The 23,617-nt window shown below is 42.3% G+C and overlaps 1 protein-coding gene across 7 annotated transcripts in view; it reads right to left on the reverse strand.

Annotated features, from left to right (window-relative positions):
• The window catches only part of OSBPL3 (oxysterol binding protein like 3), a 177,541-nt gene that overhangs the window by 96,941 nt on the left and 56,983 nt on the right, over positions 1-23,617 (reverse strand). For 6 of the 7 annotated variants that reach the window (XR_005369547.1, XR_005369546.1, XM_038557138.1 and 3 more), the window contains exon 2: positions 15,336-15,467. The gene's annotated coding sequence lies outside the window, so the exon portion shown is untranslated. Of the gene's footprint in view, positions 1-15,335; positions 15,468-16,120; positions 16,226-23,617 lie in introns of those variants that run through there. The other variant, XM_038557136.1, reaches the window with a different exon arrangement.

Raw genomic sequence — 23,617 nt, forward strand, 5'->3', positions numbered from 1 at the left:
TGTACTGTCTAGACTCTGTAGAGCAGTGGATCTCAACTCTAACTGCACCTCAGTATTATATGGGGAGCTTTTAAAAATGCTGATGACCAGGCCCCATCCATGGTCTAGTATGGTGGGATTTGTGGTGGGGCCAGGCTTTGAAAGTCCTAAAACCTCCACAGGTGATTCTGATGCACATCCAAGGTTGACAGGCAACAGTAATGATCTAAAAAGGTAACATAATGTGTGCATGTAGCTCAAACCAGATTCATCAGTGGAGGAGTTGGTCAAACTGCACTGTTCTTAGAACCTCTAAAGAACTGCTTTGCCTGCACTGCCCTCTGAGTCCTCTCCTTTGCCTACAATGAGAGAGATCATATTTACAAAAATAAACAACCAACCCACCCAATGATATTGGAAGGTTTTATACAGTAGTGTAATAATTAAGGCCATGAGCTCTGGATTCAAACTGCCTGGGTCCAAAGCCAGTCTTCCTAAGTGGCTTTCAGCAAATTTTGAGTATCTCTAAATCCTCAGTGTCCCGTGTGACAAATGGAAATAATGAAAGGATCTTCCCAAAGGGGTTGTTGAGGTGATTAGATGAGCTAATGCATACAAAGGCCTATGAAAGGTGACAGGGCAGTCACCTCTCCATGAGCCTGCCAGTGTACAGTGCTGTCGTCACTCTTGTGCACAACATCACAGTGGCTGCTTTTCTCTTAGAATCAGAAAAGTAGGGCAGCCCGGGTAGCTCAGCAGTTTAGCGCCGCCTTCGGCCCAGGGCCTGATCCTGGAGACCCAGGATTGAGTCCCACATCGGGCTCCCTGCATGGAGCCTGCTTCTCCCTTTGCCTGTGTCTCTGCCTCTCTCTCTCTCTCTCTGTGTGTGTGTCATGAATAAATAAATAAAATATTAAAAAAAATAATCAGAAAAGTAAGAAGGATATTTACAAATATCCACATTCCTATTACCTAACATTAACAGGTCTCCATCCTTATTTAAACAATATTTTATTTTTATAACTACCATTTTTCTGGCTTTTAAAGAATTTTGCCTAATGTATAGTATCATACCATACATTTATTTCTTTAGTAGGCTGATTTTCAATAACAATCACTACACATGCATACACTCTAGTTCATTCGTGTCACACAGTTTCATGGTATGAATAAGCCTTGTTTAACTTACTCTTCCTTTACGTTGTTTTGGATCCTTTGCTCTTAAAAACAGAGGGGTAGGGTCTGCTCTTTCTGATGCTATGGAGTGATTTTCTGAAATAAGTGGAATGACCGTGTATCTCGAGGTAGAACTCATTTTAGTTCCAAACTGCTCCTCAAACTGGTCATACCACCTTACACAGGGTTTCTTTAAAGAACCTTTCTAAGAAAACGGCCAGGTCTCAGTATCAGAGTGCCACTCCTAAATGACTGGTGTGTTCTCCACTTTTGGAGCCTGGGAATTCACAGAGAACATATCCCTCTTTGCTTGGGGTGCCAGGGTGGACAGAGAACTACCATAGTGAAGGTGAGCATTTCAGTGTGCCTGGCTTACCTTACTGTCACTGTGCTCTAATTCTCTCAACTACCCACTAATTTCCTGGATCCTGTGTGTATTCTTGGGAACCATTTCAAATACTTTGTGAAATAAGACAACATTTAAATTAAAAATCTGTGTTTTTTTTGTTTGTTTGTTTTGTTTTTTGTTTTTGTTTTTTTTTTAAGCTAGAAAGTAACATGAGCTGCTGTTGGCAAGATGTCCTGATAGTGGGCAGCTTCCTCCTCGGCTCCCTAGGATGCCCCTGTGTTATCTTGCGGGGGAGCCCCAGCCCCGGCCTCACCATCCAGATGCCCCAGAGATGCTCTGAACAAGTGAGAGGGGCGGGAGGGGCAGACACACAAATAACCCCTAGCTCACAGAATCGGCAAGTGGCATATCAAAGGTGCCTGTTAGTAAAGAAAGGTAAAGGACAGGACAATTGGAGGAGATCCTAGCGGCCACAGCTGCTCACTCCAGCCTTTCAGAGGGCACAGATGGCCAACTCAAAGCTGGCAGGATTTCTAGGACAGAGCACTTGCATGCGGATATGGGGAAGGAGGTAAAGGTAATTTCCAAATGATTCTTATTTTTTGTCCAAATGATTATTATGAAAATTCCATGTCATATACCTAGATGAATCCTACCCTTTAACAGGAAAAAAAGCTTTTGACTCAGACCTTAGATTTCTACCTTGTTCACAAGGATATCACAAGATAAATACTGTAGCAAATACATCAAATATGCTTCTTCGAGAAGTCTGACATCCTCCGTAAAACATGGGAAAGGAACCTGCTACACAAAAATGCTCTTGTCTGGCAATTCCAGCTGGTTGCCTTGATGCCCGGGGCTTTCCTCCCAGAAAATCCGAGCACCTACTCCTGGTCACACAGGCTGCTCCACTCTTGGCACTCATTACCTCCCTGCCCCTAACCTCTGACTTCCCTCAGGATAGTGGCTTTTGCTGCTGGCGCAATTTGATCAGCCTGTGTCCTCTCCAGAAGTACTATATTCTCACCATTGTCCACCTGAGTGGGGTTTCCAAGGTCATAGATCTCACCTATGGTTCCATCGCAGCTCTCCCAGGACAAGTTCCTGACCTGAGGGTGACCCAATATCCTCAGGTGTCAACTGGTAGAAGGAAGATATACTCTCATCTGTGATGTTTTTCATTCTTGATTCATTTTTACCATCCAGTAGCCTAACCACAAGGGGAAACTAGAATAATTCAGCCTGTCTTAAGTATACCCAAACCTAGTCCCTTTCTAAATGTAAACTGTTCGCTTGATTAGTAAGACTACATTATAGAATTCTGCAGTGGACAGCTGGAACCGCTCGGTGTGCAGTTTTGATTCTTAGCCCTGAGTGCTTGTTGGAATGTCCTCAGGGGCAGTACAATGTCCTCATAGCTCTTTCATTGAAAATTTAGGGGTAGGACCTGGGCAGCAATAGTTTGATAAAAGCTCCCTAGTAGATTGCAATGTGCAGCCAGGATGGAGAACCACTGCTCTCGAGTTTTCAGGAATTTCCTTTCTCTAATATTCTTAACAACATATACCCATTTTTAGGCTTCTGATACCCATCGCATTCTCTTTCATCCAGCACAGTTTGCTCCCAGAGGTTCTATGAAGATCAGTTCAGTCCCCTGGTGTGTTCTGGTTGGAACTGACACCCAGAACCCATTTCGCAGTGCGAGGTACGTGTTTCCTATCCCTTCACCTATCTTGGGCTTCAATTTTCTCTTTTCTTGTGTGTATTCAATTATTTTCAGTTAGTACTACTCCTTTAGAATATAGATTCAGGGGATTCCTGGGTGGCTCAGCGGTTTAGCGCTGCCTTCGGCCCAGGGTGTGATCCTGGAGGCCTGGGATCGAGTCCCACATCAGGCTCCTTCATGGAGCCTGCTTCTCTCTCTGCCTGTGTCTTTGCCTCTCTCTCTCTCTCTCTCTCTCTCTCTCTCTCTCTCTCTCTGTGTGTGTCTCTCATGAATAAATAAACAGAATCTTAAAAAAAAAAAGATTCAGAGAAGGAAAAAAAGTGGAATTAGAATAATTCTTTTCACTCCTGATGTTTTGTGAAGAGAAAGTTTCCACACCCAGAAGCTTACTTTTGTTTGTTCATCTGGCTCTGGATATATGTTTGAAAATCTGTTTTTGTAGCTTTTAAGCACTTTTTGAATGCCTCAGCTCATTCCTGACAGTAGTTCTGCAGACTTTATTCTAGCATGCTTGCATAGCACTCTTCATTCGTTTCTCTTAACTTTCAAGTGTGGCTTGCTGGATCCTCTTTTCCTCTCTCAAACACACAGGCATTTACTAAAGTTTTGTTCATCCACTTCCTTCCACAAGCTTTAGCTCTTGATCATCTCACCCATGGCCCTGACTTTTGTAAGGCAGCTGTCTACCCATTCCGCGATCTTGACCCTCCTCCAGACCACAGCCTGGACTTACCACTGGAATATGAAGCCTACTGCTTATTTCAAAAGCAAACTCATCACTCCCTCAGGCTGACACCTGGGCTGACTTCCCCGACTCCAAGACACCCACCCTCTCCTGGTCCACCCCAACTCCCTTTCCCAGATCCCTCAATACCATAGATTCCAGCTCTGACCTGACACCCACCTCAGCACCCCCAACTAGATTTCCATTCTTCCATTCCCAAAAGCACCAGTCCACCATAGACCCCCACTGGGGGTCTCTCCCATAACTTCAATCTACCTTACTTTTCCTCACCCAGCTCACCTTCCTCAAAAGATTCCAAGTGTCTCTCCTCAGCTCAAAATTCCCTTAGTTAAAAATCCTAAGCCCTTCACATTTCAGTTAAATTTAGCTGGCTTTGGACTCCAGCTCTACCCACCACTCACTGTGTGTTACTAAACTTCTGAGTCATGCCTCATCTGAAAAGAGAATGAATAATAGTATTAAACTTTTGTGAAGATGGACTGGACTGAGACAATGCATAGAAAGCACTTGACATGGTACCTGGCAGACATGCTCTGTTATATTTTAGCTGTTATTAGTTACATTTCATCTCTAAAAGCTCACATAGTACACCCTGTATTCTGAAGTATGGAATATACCTGCAGTTATACCACTCTGCATTGATCTTTGCTAATCTCTCTCTCTCTCTGTGAAGCACCCTGGAACCCACGTTTTCTTCTTCATCTGTGAAAATGTCCTCCACCCTCCAAAGAGCACTTCAAGTGTCATCTTCTCCATTAAACCTTTTCTGAAACCACCCCCACCCATGGTTTTATTTCTTTTTTGAACCCCTGTGCTCTCTGAAAATATGTCTTCTGTGTCCTGTAACTGACTCACTCTTCATACACCCACCACTAGATGTTAGGTCTACATCTAACTCAGGGACTGCATTTTACTCATCTTTACATTCTGTGGAAAAGTAACTTACAAAGATTGGCAGCAATGATGATAATAATAATTGTTGAGCCAGACTGATACGAGTTTCAGAACATTTTAGCCATCCCTTCTTTTTGAGGTCTCCTTACCATTTTATCTTTGGCCACGAGAGAGATCATGTCTCTCTTTTGTCTGAACTCTTGAAATGTTTCTAGAACCATGCTTCTTTAGGGATTTCCTCTCCTGGTTCCTGTCACTTTATATCGCTAGCCAATGCTTCTTGGTTGGATCAGAAAGAAATCCAGAGATGTCAATCCTTGCATTATTTTTTCAGTCTTAAAAATTAAATGGTCAGCAAAACAAGTGAAGAGTTTATCAGAAATTAGCAGAATAAAACTTCTGGTGCTTCTATCAGCACATTTGGCAGCCACTCTAGATTTATAGTCTCTGGGGAGAAAGCATCATCCATAACCTCTGTCTTGCAATCTATAATATTGATCCTACTGTAACAATCTTTCTGTGGCTTTTTTCCCCCTTACCCAGCAATTCATCTTTAAGGTCTGGATATTAATAGGTCTGCTTCTTTAAAGCAAAATATTCCCCTCTAGAATCATATTTCAGCCATGAGAACTACCCTCACCTTCTAGGTGAGATGATCAGATGATCCTATCTATATCCAAGTTTTAATATTTCATGTTTACTTTGCTCTGTCTTCATAGGCTGTACAATGGCAGATGATACATAACCACACTGTTTCCCAGGTGTTTGCACAAATTACTAAAGTTCTCCTCTGTTACCGCTCTTTCATTTGTGATGCCTATTGTTCTCTGTCCAATCAAGTCTTTTTTTTTTAAGATTTTATTTATTTATTCACGAGAGCCGGGGGAGGAGGGGGAGAGCAGAGACATAGGCAGAGGGGAGAAGCAGGCTCCATGCAGGAAGCCCAAAGTGGGACTTGATCCCAGGATCCTAGGATCATGCCCTGAGCCAAAGGCAGACACTCAACTACTAAGACACCCAGGCATCCCAGTCCAATCAAGTCTTAACGTTACCTCCCTGCTATTAAATTGCAGTTGAACTCTCTTGACCAAGCTGGTGAATTTCTTGGCAAACACGCTTGCTTGCAAAGATGCCATGAGGCTGCCCTGCAAACCAAACCCATTTGTCAACACCATCTGTGCTCTGGCTACTTGTCCACTTTCTACATGTCTTCCAACTCATGGACTCCCTTCTCCCGAAAGGTAGAAACACCACATGGCCCTCTGGAGAGCTTCAGTGTCCTACCATGACTTTATAGCACTAGAAATACATTTGAGGTTTCTTTTGACAGCTTAGTGTATTTTTAGCCAAACCAATGAACAGAGGTGATAGTTGGTAGATCTAATATTTTGGCAGATAATTATGCATCCCTTGGCTTACAGTTCACTAATATCCATTCTCCCTTTCTTTAATAAAAGAACTCCCAAGTTGTAGTAGAGCGCAAGGTCATCCATCTAATTAGAAGCTATATTTCCAGCTGACCTTGCAGCTTGGTTGGGGGGTCATGACTATGTACTGCCAATGAGGTACAGTAGGAGCTGTGCTAACAAGAGAAGTGCATGTGTTTTCTATCCTTTCCCCATTGCTGAGTGCTGAGAGACCATGACAACTGGATCCATAAATGAAAGCCATTGTTTGAAGATAGTAGTGTTACTGCGCTAGCTCGGGAATCGCTGTATTTGGACAGTTACATGAGAAAGAAACTTCAGTTTTGTTAAAACTACTTAATCTGGGGATCTCTCAGTTACAGAGGTGTGGTGTCAATAATGTATGTCCTAGAAGGCAGCAGGCCTTAAAATTAAGGAATTTCAGTAACCTCTGTATCCCTCACCAGGAAGGTGTCAACCACTCTTTCCCTGGTTAGCTTCCTGGGCCAGAAATGGGAGCCCCTGAGACACTGGCAGTGAGACTTCACAGTTTGACAAAGTACAGAAAGCTGCTGTGTTCCAGTTCCAGGGGCACAGTCTCCTGGAACAATCCCATATTCTTCAGTAGGCTTTCCATAGAGAAACTGCATTCATCTATACATCTTCATTTTCTACAGCAGGAGAGCCTGCCTCATTTGCATTTGCCACCCACATGGTCCTGAGACCCACTCTAGAGTGGGATGGCTTCAGTGTTCTGATTGGAGGAGGAGGAGTCCACAGGTCAATTCCCCCCAGGACTGAATGGCAACACCAGCCACTGCCTGAGTTTCCCCCTCCTGCTGCTCAGCCACTCTTACTTGCCCTGTTGTATCTCAAGAGGAAGAAACACTTATGAATAGATGTGGGCTATGAAAATGCAAGAAGCCAAAGGAGAATGGCTACATGGCTGAAAATTCAAGTCAATATACATATATAAAGTACCTACTAAGCATCCACAGCTGTGTCAAACCCTGTAGGATGAAAACTAAGTTACCAAAGTAGTGCAAGAAAGAAACCACTCTGATCAAGGAGATAAGCTGTGTGTAGATGAAATGAGCCAGAACCCACTCATGGTGGGATATCTATCTAGTCAGGGTTATGGGCAGTCATAGGGAAGAGCTCAGTGAGGCTGGAGTTGTGAGCAAAAGCTTGAAAGAGGTGGCCTGTGTTGAGAAGCTCCCCTGGATGATCCTGTCATGTAGCCAGGCTTGAGAAATATTGCATGAGGGCACCTGGCTGCATGACAGGATCACCCAGGGGAGCTTCTACAAAAGACCAGTCTGGCCCTGCTCCAAGCCAATTCATCCAGGCACTCTGGGATGAGGCCCGGGCCCCGGGGGAAGGCATCTGGAAAGCTCCCCAGGTGATTTGGATGCACCTGGAGGGTTGAGAACCACTACCCTAAATCTGGCATCCAGAAATGATAGCAAGCTTTACTCCACAGACCTGCCCTCTTTTATTTTGGCATTAAGTTTTATTTTAGTATCTAATGCTAGACCTGCGTCTACTGCATCTAATTTATACCAAATTAAAATGCAAAGCAGGATGTGACTTAGCAGTTTAAAGGGTAAGAAGAGAGAGCACCACCCAAGAACTTAAAATAACATCTTGTGGTTTGAATTTTATCAGTGGGTGTTGTTATCTGTCCTTACTGACAACTGCTGGCGGAAGCAGGGTAGAGTTTTAACAAGTGGCAACTACAGGCTACATTTCAGTATTTATCTAAAAAGGCTATCAACCGAGTCACTGTGACATGTGAATACGAATTTTAAAAACTTCTCTATCTTCTGTAAAAATCTACTAATTGTCTTGCCAAAACTGTAAACGTGAAGCTAGATGTAAACATGAATAATGCTCCATAAGTGCTACCTGAACCTTCTCAAGTAACAAGAAACTAAATACCTAGTGGCTAATGTATCAGATGTGCACACTTGAATTCCTTTGGGCACTTAACAAAAATAACCCCAGGACAGAGAATCGAAGCTGAAAAAAATTCCTATAAAACAAATTTCTCGAGAGACAGTTTGGGGGCATCTTTCCGGAATTAAAGGTGCAATCATAAACAATGTGTTTTTAAGAGTCTCGAAAGAAAGCAAGAATTCACTAATTTAGTGAATGGAGGTGGGAGGAAAAAGGGATAGAGGGAAGTTTTACTCCTCGGGGAAGGACTGTTGTAAGAAAATGAACATACAACACTTTTAAAACTGTGCAAGCTGAATAAAACTATAAAGAGAATTGGATGGAAAGGGCGGAACAGATTTTAAAGAACAGAAAGATGTCAGGAGACTAGAGCTAAAAAGGGAAGAAAAACATAAAAGCCCCTCTATAACTGATGTCGACAATGCCATGCTTATTTTTTCTCTCCAGTAGTGTACAGACCAGAAGCAACTTGAAGGTGCGTCTTATTCTTTTTTGGTTTTGTTTTTTAAATTGCCTCCAACTGGCACAGAACCTGGCCTATGGCAGCTTATTTATCAAACTGATGATCTGTGTGTCCTCTTCCCCCTTATACTAGCTACTAGATTTTTGCAAAAACCTATTTTAACCTAGAAATAGAAAAAGAAATATTCTCAACTATCCCCATTTATCAAATGTAAGAATGCTAAGTCTGGATGAATCCTGTTTAGAAGCTTGTGTCTTATGAGAGCGCTATAAAAGTAATAAGGAACAGAAATTACAAGAAAACCTAAGTCAGAATGCGGGATGTAAATAATGTATCAAAACTCTAGCTGGATTCCATCAAATTAATTTTAAAAATGATGGTCAGGAGTCAGAACCCTGCTCTTCACTGTGAAGTCCCCAGTATTGGGCATTCACTGCAGACCCAGGCTGAGTCAGGGAGGGGAGCACACTGGAGGTGTTTCAATACTCTATTTTGTATTCAGACAAGCATCTCTCATCGAAGAAGTCCCAGTGCTATGGAAATGGCAACCCCCACCTTCATCCCCAAAGGCAGACCAGCTCTGGCACAGCGCAATGACAACCCTCTCCTGAAAGGGAAAAGTGCCCCAGTTTCTAGACGCAGGTCAGATCTCAAATCTTATTTATGGTTTAGCAAGAGCTGATGCCAATTCTGATTCATCATTACCCAGTATGGAAGACATAGTTTTCAAAGATGACGCCACGAATAGATCTTGTGCTCAAGATTGCGAATCTCATTCCCAAAAACGCTGCTCCTCTGATTGGTGGGGTATATGTTTCCTTCCCTTGAACTCGAGTTTGCTTGTCATTATGGCCAAAGCGATGCTGTGTGACCTCCAAGGCTACGTTAGAAATGGTAACACAGCTTCCACCTGCTGTTGTGTCTCTCTCAGGATGCTCAGTCTTCAACTTAGCCATCATAATGTGAGAAGCCCACGCTAGGCAATGTGGAGGGAACACATGGGGAGGATCATTTCGAAAAGAACTGAGGCCACACCCCCACACCAGCTGACAGCCACCACTGACTAACTCTCAAGCCTGTGAGTGAGTCTTCAGAGGTTCCCACCCCTACCTTTTCACCATCCCAACCGACACAGAGTGGAGTGGACTCCAGCTACTCCCCCAAATCCTGTTCACATGGCAGATTTGAGGGATAAATGAAATGTTAATGTCTTAGTCCACCAAGTTTTGGGGTTGTTACAAAGCATCACATAACTGTAACACTAGGCAGGAACTCTTAGCAGACTCCCCTCCAGGTGGGAAGCATGAGAACATGGGGTCAGAAGGACAGTTCAGTCAGAAATAGTGCCTCCTCCTCCTCCTGACCCTCAGGCCAGCAGGCTCCTCCTACCAGAGCATCCTGCTCCACTCAGGTAGGTCAGAATTAGAAGCGGGCTCCTTGGTCAACAAACCCCAGACCTTCCCTAGAAAGTCACTTACATAAGGCACACAGCAGGGCATATGAGTCAATCAGCTGATCAAGGTGGGTATTACCTGGTAGTCATGAGACTACAGATGGGACAACAGAAGAAAACAGGAGAAAGATGAGAAGATAAACAAACCCTTAAGAACCCTTTCAACGTACCTTTTAGCACAGACCACAAAATTTCTCACTCATCACTTGGCATTTATCAGTTGCTTAAGTTGCGTCTGGGAGTGAATTCTCAGCTTGCAAATGGGCCACAGAGAAATTCGTACTGAGGTCACAGGGTCAGTCATGGGAGAGAACCCAGAACTGTACTCTCCCATCAAGAACACACACCCAGAGCCAAAAAAGGGCATTGAAGTAAAAGTCCTAAGTAGATATATTTACATGTTGCTAAAGAGTCAGGTGGCACCTGGGTGGCTTAGTCAGTTCAATGTCCGACTCGTGCTTTTGGCTCCAGTTGTGGTCTCTGGGTCACAGAATTGAGCCCCTCACCGGGCTCCATGCTCAATGATTCTCTCTCTCTGCCCCTCCTCTGTATGTGTGTGTGTGTGTGTGTGTGTCTGTGTGTGTCTCTCTCTCAAATGGGTAAATCTTTAAAAAAAAAAAAAAAAAAAAGTCAAAATCCCTAGCACCATTCAATTCTTTGGTAAGAACACTGAGAAGCTCTTGAGACTTGGCCAGAGTGTTGTCAAGCTGACCCTGCAGTGCAAAGATCTAATCCAGTCCATGCACAGGGTTCCCAGTGGGCTATTTGCGCTCAGAGACCAGAGGGTACCAACAAGGCAATAAGGAGAGCAGTGCCTCATCATCTGAGTTAGAGCAGAAAAAAGACTGAAAGCAGAGGGAAGGAGGGAAAAGAGCCAGGAGACCAACTCATTCAGGCTATAATGAGCCTTGGATAATCATGGTATCGTGATGAGCATAGAAACCAGGGCTAGCCAATAGAATTTTCAGTGCTGTCGGATACCACGGCCTCTTCATCACATGAGGCTGTTGAGCACTTGAAACGCGACCAATGCAACTAAGAAACTGAATTTTAAATTTTATTTAACTTTAAATAATTTAAATGGACATAGTCCCATGTGACTGGTAGCTGCCATACTAGACAACACAGCTTCACCACAGCATTCTAGATCACGGATTTCCTCCTAGCTTTCCTTTGGCACAAAGTGAGAGTGCCTTCAGGACACACCTGCCTCCTAAAATCTTCCAGATGTGTTCTCACCCCTACCAACTAGAAAAGGTCAGTGGCTGGCGTGCAGCTGCATCACCATAAAGGATGATGGCCAAAATTTAAATGTAGTAACTCATCGGAGCAATTTTCTTTCCCACCCCATTTTTCGAGAATGAATTAAAAGGTGAGACAGGTTGTTGGTTTTCTACATAAGGTCAGTGCGGAATTTTATTAATAAGCCCAACCTAACAGATACCTCAAACTATGTCAGTACGGAGATTAGCTTTTTTCAAAGAATCAGACCTGGGACACCTGCGTGACTCAGTGGTTGAGCATCTGCCTTCAGTTCAGGTCGTGATCCCGGGGTCCTGGGATCAAGTTCCACATCGGATCCTGCTTCTCCCTCTGCCTATGTCTCTGCCTCTCTCTGTGTGTCTCATGAATAAATAAATAAAATCTTTAAGAATACAATAAATAAAAGGATCAGATCCTCCAACTCATAATCCATGAGGAACATTACAAAAAAGATGTATTAAGATCATGTGTCAATTGGCTAACAAGCACATGAAAAAATCCTCCACATCACTTGTCCCATCAGGGAAATACAAATCAAAACCACAATGAGATACCACCTCACACCAGTGAGAATGGGGAAAATTAACAAGACAGGAAATGCCGGGACACCTACACCCCAACGTTCATAGCAGCAATGTCCACAATAGCCAAACTATGGAAGGAGCCTCGATGTCCTTCAACAGATGAATGGATAAAGAAGCTGTGATCTCTATACACAATGGAATATTCCTCAGCCACCAGAAATGACAAATACCCACCATTTGCTTCAACGTGGATGGAACTGGAGGGTATTATGCTGAGTGAAGTAAGTCAATCGGAGAAGGACAATCATCATATGGTTTCACTCATACGTGGAATATAAGAAATAGTGAAAGGGATTATAAGGAAAGGAGGGAAACTGAGTGGGGAAAAATTAGAGGAAGACAAACCAGCTCAGATGAGAGACTCCTAACTCTGGGAAACAAACAAAAGGTTGCAGAAGGGGAGGAGTGGGGGAATGGGGTACCCGCGTGACAGGCACTAAGGAGGGCAGGGCACTTGATGGGATAAGCACTGGGTGTTATATACTATATGTTGGCAAATTGAATTTAAATAAAATATTTTTTTTTAAAGATCATGTGTCATTTAGGAATGGCTGATAATGGCTGCTTAGTTGTAAGACAACAGTCAGTGATAGGCAAAGATCATATTTTGTAACAAAAGAAATATTAGTTCACACAATTATCAGATGTCAATTTTTTTTTGTCAGATGAAAACATTTACCACTTCCTACTATCTTCAGAAGACAACAAAATCTACTCTTGGCCAGCCAAGTGCCTGTTTACAGAGAGTGGGGAGGTGAGAAGCCTTTTAAGAGGGTTCCTGCATAATTTACAGCATCCTTGAAACAGCTCCATGGAGCTGCCCAGTTATTATCATTTGACCTGCAGGAAAGTTGTAGATTTGGCAAGGAAATGAAAAGTTTACTGAGAAAGGGACGCCTGGGTGGCTCAGTGGTTGAGCGCCTGCCTTCAGCTCAGGTCATGATCCTGGGATCCAAGATCGAGTCCCACATCAGGCTCCCTGTGAGGAGCCTGCTTCTCCCTCTGCCTATGTCTCTGCCTCTCCTGAATAAATAAATAAATCTTAAAAAAAAAAAAAAGAAAGAAAAGTTTACTGAGAAAACAGCCAGTCTCCCAACATTCAAGTGTTTCCATAATCTGATATCCAATTTACCAAATTAAATATATTTCAGCCAGTATAATAACCACTTCTGGGGCAGTCCCGGTGTCCCAGCAGTTTAGCACCGCCTTCAGCCCAGGGCGTGACCCTGGAGACCCAGGATCGAGTCCCACGTCGGGCTCCCTGCTTCTCCCTCTGCCTGTGTCTCTGCCTCTCTCTCTCTCTCTCTCTCTCTCTCTCTCTCTGTCTCTCATGAATAAATAAATAAAATCTTAAAAAAAAAAAAAAACCCACTTCTGCTTGCCTAAAATAACTATTTCAGGCAAGCAGACATTCCCCAAAAGTTCCCAATTCATGACAGGCGTTCTCATAAATTGCTAGTAGCCCATAAATTGGCACAATCTCTTTAGAAGACAACAAAGCAATAGCAAGGCTGTCTTTCAAAAATAAAGGCAATAGGCAATAGTTTCCAAAGATAAAAACAACTCAGAAAACATGGCATCCAAAAGCCCTTTTCCAAAAAAATCTTAATGACAATGAAGTCCAACCAAACATTAAATGACGGAGAATGACCAAGCCATGGGGGAAGACCAACGGTTAACAGTGCATGGATTACGATTCAAGCACTGGGGGAATAACCAGGGGAATAAAAGCTAGTGAGTGTTAGAAGTATAAATCCTAACAAAATAAAAATAAAACCAGTGACAACCATCTGAAACCAAGGGAGGGATGCTGGGTAAAGACCTCAGATTGTTTATCACATTGTTACAGTGCGTGCAACTCATTCTGACTCCCACAATGTTGGAGGTGTTCATCTCTCTTCTGAGCTAAGAGAACTAACCCTCTTCAGATAAAAGATGGCTTTTCAGGAGATTGACAATTTATTTTCCTTTTGTTAAATTCAAGTAAGATAAACTAGAATATTTTACTTTTAAAACTCCATTTAGGGCAGCCCGGGTGGCACAGCGGTTAAACTCTGCCTTCGGCCCAGGGCGTGATCCTGGAGTCCCAGGATCGAGTCCCACGTCGGACTCCCTGCATGGAGCCTGTTTCTCCCTCTGCCTGTGTCTCTGCCTCTCTCTCTCTCTGTGTCTCTCTTGAATAAATAAATAAAATCTTTAATAAAATAAAATAAAAATAAAACTCAATCTTTCACAATTACTTCTGCCTGCCATTTATCTGGCCATCCCTCTGTCCAGCTCTCTCACTACAGGTACAGAGGCAAGCCTGAAACAAATGTCAACACTGGTTTGTTTTTGTTTTGTTTTGTTTTGGTTATTTTTTGGTTGAGATTTTTTTGGGGGTAATATTTTCATTTCTCCTTTGAGCTTTCTTTGTTGGGCTTGATTTTTTGTTTGTTTCTGTTAAAGATTTTATTAAAGATCTTATTAATTCATTCATGAGAGACACAAAGAAAGAGGCAGAGACACAGGCAGAGGGAGAAGCAGGCCCCATGCAGGGAGCTGGATGGGGACTCGATCCCGGGACTCCAGGATCACGCCCTGAGCCAAAGGCAGATGCTCAACCACTGAGCCACCCAGGCATCCCTGTTTGGCTTGATTTTTAAACATAAGGAACACATATCACTGATATAAAAAAGGAAGAAAAGCAATACTTTTCTGACTTGAACTGTTCATTTTCCTAAAACAGTCACCTGATCCATGCTTCTCTTATTTCCCCAGCCCCACCAACCTCAGATTCTGACTCAAATACTTCCAGCAGGTCCTCTGCATTCTCTGATCTTTCTTTCTGGCTTTTGTCTTAGTTGTTAGAAACACATTATAGTCCCAGTTAGAGAATCTGCCTACGTCACACCTCCCCACAGGTATTGAACAGGATAAGGCAGCAAGCCCCAAGAACGTGGGCAAGACAAACAGTGGTGCTTGGGTATTTAAACGATAGGTGTGAATGGAAACTACTGACACTGGGAATCCCATCTGCGCTGTTACTCCATCACAGTGGTGACACACCAACCCACTGCATTTACAAGAAGTGAAGACAGCTCTACCACTAAGTCCCCTTCCAATCTCTATCTCTCTCTACTCTCCCCCCACCCCTCACCCCCTCTCTCTTAATGAAAGTCAAAGAAATAAACCCTATCAGACATGGAAGCAAGAAGGAAGAGTGGGGGTTTGGGTAGAGGGAAGGATAATGGAAAAACAATGAGGGGAAGAGAGTAGCCTATATCCACACTGGGAGCTGGATACAGTTTGCTCTACCCCAAGACTCTAGGAATGGATGCCAGTCATCACAAGCTTACCTGACACTCCGAACAAGGTAGCTGTCTGGACTTTGTTTATTCCATAGAAGTCAGTGGCCTTTGTTGGTCAGGGTCCTCCTTCTCCTGCCTCTTCCTGTCCTTTATCTTAAGGACTATGTATCACAGCAAAAGCTGCAGAAATCAAATTTTACAAACTCATTATATCAGGGATTATTAGACACCACAAAAACCAAGCTGTACACAAAACAGATTAAAAATAAATAAGTATTTAGCTCTTGGAAGCTTGGAAGATAAAATATCTTGTAAGTTAAATATACATATACACAGTATTTCAGGGGTTTGATTATAGCTCCTAGTTTAAGCTCTTACTTTTTGGACAGATCTCTTAGTAACACAATAGACACAATCAGCTTCTATGTATCTGCAGTCATGGCTCCCTAGAAATAGCAGGTCAAAAAGATTAAAAAATCAGAGTTCATGTCTGAAAAATTAAGGTGCTGCTCTAGATCATAATTATTCATAAATGCTAACTACCAGTCCCACAGGGTTCTCTAGTGGCAGGGAAAAATAAGTCCCCACACACCAGTCACCTTGGGGATTGCTGCTCCTACCTTCCCTACTGAAGACATGTTGGCATAGTAAGGGCTCTGAGAAGTCCTGCAGTTAAATGCCAAATCTGTTAATTTTGTTGAATCCATTCCAAACCTATTTGACCATGGAATGTCTTCCTTGAGGTGACATTAACGATATTCCTTCAGCCTGACAATCCTGTCTAGCCTTAAAACTAAATTATCCTGAGTCCGTGAAATTATTTGAACTCTTACCTTTAAAGGTTTATCCATCATGTGGATAGTAGCTTAACATGCACAGGCACCACTTCTTGGTTATAAATTAGGCTCACAACAGCCAGTAAATAACAGTTATTCTTTGCTTACAGTTTCATGTCTAGACTTGGTCTAGAGAAACCACAAGAAACCATGATAATCACACAAAATCAAAAGCAAGTCTCAAATACTGGCAACATGCTTCCCTGTTTGACCCAATCTTCTCTAAAAGTCCCTCCCTGGTCTTTCATTATCACACATCTTCCTCCAAACCCAACATCCCCATTCCCAGTCCGCTCTTGCTTTCTAAAGTTTATACTCAAACTTGATCCTTTCTACTTCAATCTGAAATTGCCCCCCAAAGAGGAAACATCTGAATGGGAAGTAAAGTATCATTTAGAGAAAATAAGCAGCACTCCATAAGGAGGCATCCCAAATTAACTGGACAAAATGCTGAAAGAAATATTGTGGAAATTATCTCAGAAATCAAGTACTTACACAACTGTTATGTAAGCTTACTTAAAAATATAGCTCAAGGGGCAGCCACCCAGGCTGAGTGGTTGAGCGTCTGCCTTCAGCTTAGGGCATCATCTGGGGTCCGGAGACTGAATCCCACATCAGGCTCCCTGTGAGGAGCCTGCTTCTCTCTCTGCCTGTGTCTCTGCCTCTCTCTCTCTCATGAATAAATAAATGAATCTTAAAATATATATATAGCTCAAGTGGGGCACCTGGGTGGCTCAGTGGTTGAGCATCTGCCTTTGGCTCAGGTTATGATCTCAGGGTCCTGGGATCGAGTACCACATGGGGCTCCCCGCAGGGAACCCATTTCTCCCTCTGCCTATGTCTCTGCCTCTTTCTCTGTGTCTCTTAGGAATAAATGAATAAATTCTTTAATGTGTGTGTGTGTGTGTGTGTGTGTGTATACACACATACATATATATATAAAGCAAAATGTTTATTGATTACTTACTGTTGGTCAGGGACAATTCTAGACAGTGGGGATAAAGCAATGAGCAAAGTCTGAAACACTGCACTACCAACAATACTACAGAATAGATTGGAAAACTCAGTAATACTCACTTACATGATAACTTTGGGGAAAACAGTTTCTAAATTGAAGAAGGCTGATTTTAGGAAAGAATTTAAAACCATCTTATAAGGCACAAAGTTTTCTTGCATCTGTGAGAAGAATATGGGAAAGGCAACAGGTATTTATTTTGTACCTGTCATTTCCCAGACACCATGCTAGATGCTTTTACATACGTTATGTTATTTAATTCTCAGAATGATCCTTTGACTTAGGTTTTAAGCATCATTCTACAGTTAAGAAACCGAGACAGAGCTAGTGGGCAAACTTTTGTGTATGCCCGATTCCAAATTCATGTCTTTTATACAAGAATAGTGAGGTTCAACCTGAAATGGAATTCATGGCCACTTCAAAGTAACATTTCTAATTTGACTTTACAATGGCAGAAAAAACATAAGCAAAACTATGTGAGGTAGGAGAATGGGCATCAACATCACATCCAAAAATAACCTTCACATATTTGTAAGAATCATACTTCCCGATTTGAAAACTTACTACAAAGCTACAGAAATTAAAACAGTGTGTACTGGCATAGAGAAGGACATAGAGATGAAGGGAACAGAGTTGGGAATGCAGGAATTAAACTCACATACATGGTCAATTCATTATGAACAAAGGTGCCAAGACAATTCAATGGGGGAAAGAATAGTCTTTTCTAATAAATGGTGTTGGAAAAAAGTGGACATTCATATGCAAAGGATAAAGTTGGACCCTAACTTCATACCACATAGAGAAATTTATGCAAAATAAACCAAAAACCTAAATGTAAAAACTATAAAAGTCCTTAAAAGAAAACACAGAAAAGAAAATTTTCTGTCCTTAAATTAGGTCATAGTCTATTAGATACAAACAGACCTAAAGCAAAAGCAATAAAAGAAAAAAAACACAAAAATGAAAAAACTTTTGGGGTGCCTAAGTGGCTAAGTCAGTTGAGTGTCCAACTCTTGATTTTGGCAGGTCATGATCTCGGGGTTGTGCTATCAAGCCCCAGAAAACATCTGCAAATCACATACCTGATATGGGTCTAGTATCCAGAATATATAAAAAATTCTTACAACTCAACAATAAAAAACAACCCAATTTTTTAAGTAGGCAAAGGACCTGAAGAAATATTTCTCCAAAGAAGACACACAAATAGTCAATAAGCACATGAGAAAATATTCAATATCATTCATCATGAGAGAAATGCAAATCAAAACTATAAAAAAATACCGCTTCATACCCCTAGGGTAGATACAATAATTAAATAAACCAACAAGCAAACAAACAGGCAGATTAGCAAGGATGTAGAGAAACTGAAACCCTCATATATTTTAGTGGGAAAGTATACATTAGAACACAGTCTGATGGTTCCTCAAAATTTTAAGCAGTTACCGTATGAGGCAGTAATTCCACTCCTAAGTATATATACCCAAGAGACCTGAAAACATGTTCAGAAAAAAACCAGTACAAGAATGTTCATAGCAGCATAATTCATAAACGTTAAAAGTGGAAAAACTCAAATGTCTATCAACTGCTGAAGGAATAAACAAGAAAAACAATCTATACATTATAGATTGAATGTTTGTGTTGTCATTTCAAAATTCATAAATTGAAGCCTAAGCCCCAATGTGATAGTATTTGGAGGTGGGGCCCCTGAAAGTTAATTAGATCATGAGAGTAGAGTCTGTGTGAGATTAATGCCCATATAAAAAACGAAAACAAAAACAAAAACAAAAAAAAATCTTGCTTCCTATCTCTGTTCCCAGCCATGTGAAGATACAGCAAGTTGACAGCCAGGAGGTGGGCTCTCATCAGACACTAGATCTACTGGCACCTTGATCTTGGATTTCCCAGACTCTAGAACTATAAGAAATACATATTTACCTGCTATTCAAGTCAAGCAGTCTACGGTAATTTGTTATAGCAGCCTAAACTGACTAAGAGACCATGTGATGCAAAACTATTCATCTATAAAAAAGGAATAAGGGATGCCTGGGGGCTCAGTGGTTGAGTGTCTGCCTTTGGCTCAGGGTGTGATCCAGGGTCCTGAGATCAAGTCCCACGGCGGGCTCCCAACAGGAAGCCTGCTTTTTCTTCTGCCTATGTCTCTGCCTCTGTGTGTGTGTGTGTGTCTTTCATGAATAAATAAATAAATAATCTTAAAAAAAAAAGGAATAAAACACTGAGTCATGCTACAACGTGGATGAACCCTGAAAATGTGCTAAGTGAAGGAAGAGAGGTTTAAAAAAAGAGCCCACGTATTATATAATTCCATTTATATGAAATGTCCAGAATAAGCAAATCTATAGAGATAGAAAGTAAGGAATGTTTGCCAGGGCCTCAAAGTAGGCAAAATGGGGAAGAATGGTATTCCTTTCAGGGAGAAAGAAACAACGTGCCAGAATTAGATGATAGTGATGGTCACACAATTTTGTGACTGTACTAAAAAAAAAAACCAAACCAAAACAAAACAAAACAAAAAAAACCACTGACTTACACATTTTAAAGGGTAAATTTTGTGGTATGTGAAATTACATATCAATAAAAAACATCCTCCCCTCCTAAAAATAATCTCTGAATCAAATAGACTCAGATAGTTATCCATCTTCCCCCGCAAAAACCACTGGCATGAGGTAAATCTACTTTGGTTAAATCAGATATATGACCCTGGAATCTAGTCCTCAGATTCAAAAAAGAACTCTTCTGTGTTCTGAAAATGCTTTAAGACAGCATATTCAATTAAAAACAAATGAGCAGGGGCATCTAGGTGGCACAGTTGGTCGAGTGACCACTTTGGCTTTGGCCCAGGTCATGATCTTGGTCATAGGATCAAGCCCCTAGTAGGGTTCCACACTCACTGTGGAATCTGCTTGAAATTCTCTCCCTTTGCCCCTCCTGCTCATGTGCATGCACATGCCCACTCTCTCTCTCTCTCTAATAAATAAATAAATCTTTAAAAACAACAATATAATATCGACATGGAAGCCTACATCTAGATCAATCTACTGATAAAGTCTTTCAATCTATATGTGCTATGGAAAGGAAAGAATGAAATAGTCAAGTCAAAGGTCAAAGTCAACTTCAACACATGGAAGCACCAATACAAATCACAAGATGTATCAACCCCGCCTGTCACATTAGTCATCCTAGAAATCATGAATGAATAGATCATGGACACTCCTTCTCATTTGAGAGGTTGCTGACAATCATACCTAGAAATGAAACAAAGGGTCCTCCCTCCAAGATCTCAAAGGCATTCTTTTATGTTGGTAGGCAATAACAGCTTCCATCACCGAGGGCCTAGTTACAAGCAATAGGGTCTAATTAAAACCCTCACAGAATGATTGAAAACCAAATCTGGATATGATGTTAAAATGACTTTCAAGCTCTGAAACAGTCAGTTGGTCTTTGATCTTTACTCCTGCTTTACATTTAGCAATGACTCAAATCCACATTTAAAAAAAAATTTACTACAACTTTAATTCTCAGAAATATCGCCATGTAGGTTAAAATAGATATGTGCGCACACATGTTCACACAAGCCAACCCATCACTAGTCAAAAGAACACCTCAAGCTAATGAAAAGCCTGAATTCCACCATCTGTAGTAAAAGAGCAGGATAAAATTGAGCAAGTACAGATAATTCCAACTTTTGAGAGGTTATGTTCTAAAAGGTAATTTTAAATCAGCTGTTTCAAACTCAAAACATTCTTCCACAAAAATCTCTTAGCTTGTGATCATGTACTCAAGCTAGTCCAGAGACAAGTAGACAATGCACTTAAAGTAGAAAGACGGTGGCACTTATAGGGGGAAAATACCTTCCATGTCCTCTTCAGAATGTAGCTCAGAGTGGCAGCACCCCAATTGTAGCATCAGGAAATAGGATGGGAACTCTCTCGTCCCATTATTCCCCAGCTATTCTCAACTGGTGGACACATCAAGGCCATGCTTCACAGTGGGAATTCCTTTCTACTCCTATTCAGACATAAGAATCCTTCTTCACAAGGACCTCTAAGGTTGAGAAAGTCTGTGGTTTTTCTCTACTCTCCCAAAGTTTTTGGTTTTTTGATTTTGGTTTTGCAGGATTTTTTTGAGAAAGAGAACACACATGTGAACAGGAGGTGGTTGGGGCAGGGAGGGCAGAGGGAGAGAGAGAATCTTAAGCAGGCTCCATACACACTGAGGCGCCCAACATAGGGTTTGATCTCATGACCGTGAGATCATGACCTGAACAAAATCAAGAGTCAGACATTTAATCAATTGAGCCACCCAGGTTCCCCTCTGAAGTTCTAATTTCAGTAAATGTCTGCTTATCCGGAAATGAAAGCAAATCAAAGAATTCACATTGTAAGATTTTTTTTAACCTTTGTTGAATTGTAACAGTCCTATAGAAAGTCACATTACTGAATTTTTGATTGGAGAGAAAGAGAGAGAGAAAGATTGAGAGAGTGCAAGCAAAGGGAGGGAAAGGGACAAGCAGACTCCGCACTGAGCGTGAAGCCCAATACAGGACTCATTCTCACAACCCTGAGATCATGAACTGAGCTGAAATCAACAGTTGGACTCTTAACTGAGTGATCCAGCCAGGTGCCCCCAAATTGCTGAGTTTTAAAAAATGTATTTTGTAAAGAAGATATGTGGAAAGTAGTGATTTTCAGCAACTTCTCAAATGTTTCTACAGTCAATGCAGATTCCATTCTTCATTACAACTATGTCCTACACCTAGCAAAAGGCTGCCCAGAGCAAGCACCTCAAAGACATCTATGGACTCTCTGTACCCTTAACATCATTACTATTGTGCATATAGTTTATTTTTTAAATACCCTAGAATAACTTCTGTACACTGTGTTAGGGACTAACAGGTTTGGCCTGGCCCTAGAAAAGATATCATGCAGGTGAAAAATAGAACATTTTAAAAATAATAATAACTATCCTTAAAAGCTGCAGTGTCTGGACTATGTTATAAGGAATTCCAACGGGAAGCAATGGGATGCAGTGGGTACAGCACAAACTCAGATGGTAGAAAGGCAGGCCCGCACTTGCCACAGTGTGACCTTGAGAGAGCTGAGTCTCAGTGCCTCAATCTCCTCAACCACAGAACTATTCTCACCCAGGGAATTGTGTGGCTGAGTGGCCAAGATGGGAGGGAAGTTAAGTTTTCAATGGATCCCCTTGGTGCCTTTAGAATGTGTTTCGCAAATGTGTATCACTCATTGAACAACTGAAGAAATAGGATGCATTATGAGATTGATCATTACAGCGACCCCACATGAGAACTGGGTAGTGCGTAATAACTCAGGCCACCCTCTGTAGACCTCTAACCACCTCCCCACTCTCCTCTCACTTACCCTGAGCTGCCGCCCCAGCCCCCATTCTCCAGCCCGACCTCATTCTAGCCTGACCACCTGGTTCTGACTCAGCCTTGCTGTGAACCCTGCTATTTGTGCTAATCCCCCTCCAACCCTGCTTCAGGTTTTCAGGTCAAGGATCTGTCTGTCTCCTCCACACCCACCACCACCTGCCAATGCTGGCACTGACCCGGAGCTTCCTGGGTGAAAGTGATGATGAATCGGCCTCCTTGTAGAAAACCACTGGGGTAATTCTGAATACAGAGTGAGCTTTACAGTTTAGGAGCAGAAAAAAGAAAAAAGCAAACCTGTAAGTACAGCCATCAGAGATACTGTGCAGTAGACCTCACCTGCCTACCCTGCACACCCACGCAGCGTCGGAGACGGGACTGACCCAGCAAATTCTTCTTTGTTTCGGGGACACCAATCTCATCCTACCAGGTAGGTAATCTATCACAACTGATGGAAACTGTCAAGAGAGGTTCTGACTAATCCTCTTTCTTTAATAGATCCTCAGATAACACAAGGCAGACTTGTTGAATCGTCTCTGCAGAGAAGAGCTCATCATGATGGGGTGAGGAGGGGAGCAGGGGAGGGTCAGGACTCTACACAGTCTCACTATAGGCACCTATAAGAGGGGCTCCTCTTCACAGCACCCTTCTCTCCAAGCACCAGTCCACCCCTGGCCACTGGAGTGACCCAAACCAAGGGCAGCCACTGCCCTGACTGACCAGGCCCAACATGATTCTCTCTGTCCAGAGTTTGGAAGGCAGACACAGAACTTGGAGACATGTGGGACTGCCTGGGGTGCTGTTGTGAACCATGTGCAGGGAAAGCAAAGAGACAGAGATGGCAGGGTGGGCAGAAGGAGAGGGGCTGGGAGACAGAGAGACACAGGCCAAACAGAAACAAAGAGAAATGCAAATAGAACACAGAAGAAAGATAGGCAGACCACACACACACACACACACACACACACACACACACACACACAAGCTAAGGCACAGCCCGGGGCAACATAAGAGGCACACAGAGACAACTCAGATGCAGAGGCCTAGTGGGGTAGGCAGTCAGGTGGGG

This window comes from Canis lupus, chromosome 14, assembly GCF_011100685.1.
Source record: "Canis lupus familiaris isolate Mischka breed German Shepherd chromosome 14, alternate assembly UU_Cfam_GSD_1.0, whole genome shotgun sequence".
Taxonomy (NCBI): Eukaryota; Metazoa; Chordata; class Mammalia; order Carnivora; family Canidae; genus Canis; species Canis lupus.